Consider the following 230-nt stretch of genomic DNA (forward strand, 5'->3'; position numbering starts at 1 on the left):
GCGGGCACCGCGCTGCTCCTTCCAGCTCGGGCATCGCTGACGAGACTCCCGCGCGGGGCAGCCCCGGGCGCCCGGCCCGACCTGGGCCAACCCTGCACGCCTCCTCCTGTCTCCCCCCACCCCGTCCCCGCGCCACACCCGCTCGGCCAGACGCGGCCCGGGCACGCCTGGGGTTCGGGGAGCCTCTTGGGCAGCCGGGGCAGGGCGGGGAAAACCCGGTCACTCGGGGA

The sequence above is a fragment of the Crocuta crocuta genome, unplaced genomic scaffold, assembly GCF_008692635.1.
Source record: "Crocuta crocuta isolate KB4526 unplaced genomic scaffold, BGI_CrCroc_1.0 scaffold541, whole genome shotgun sequence".
Lineage (NCBI taxonomy): Eukaryota > Metazoa > Chordata > Mammalia > Carnivora > Hyaenidae > Crocuta > Crocuta crocuta.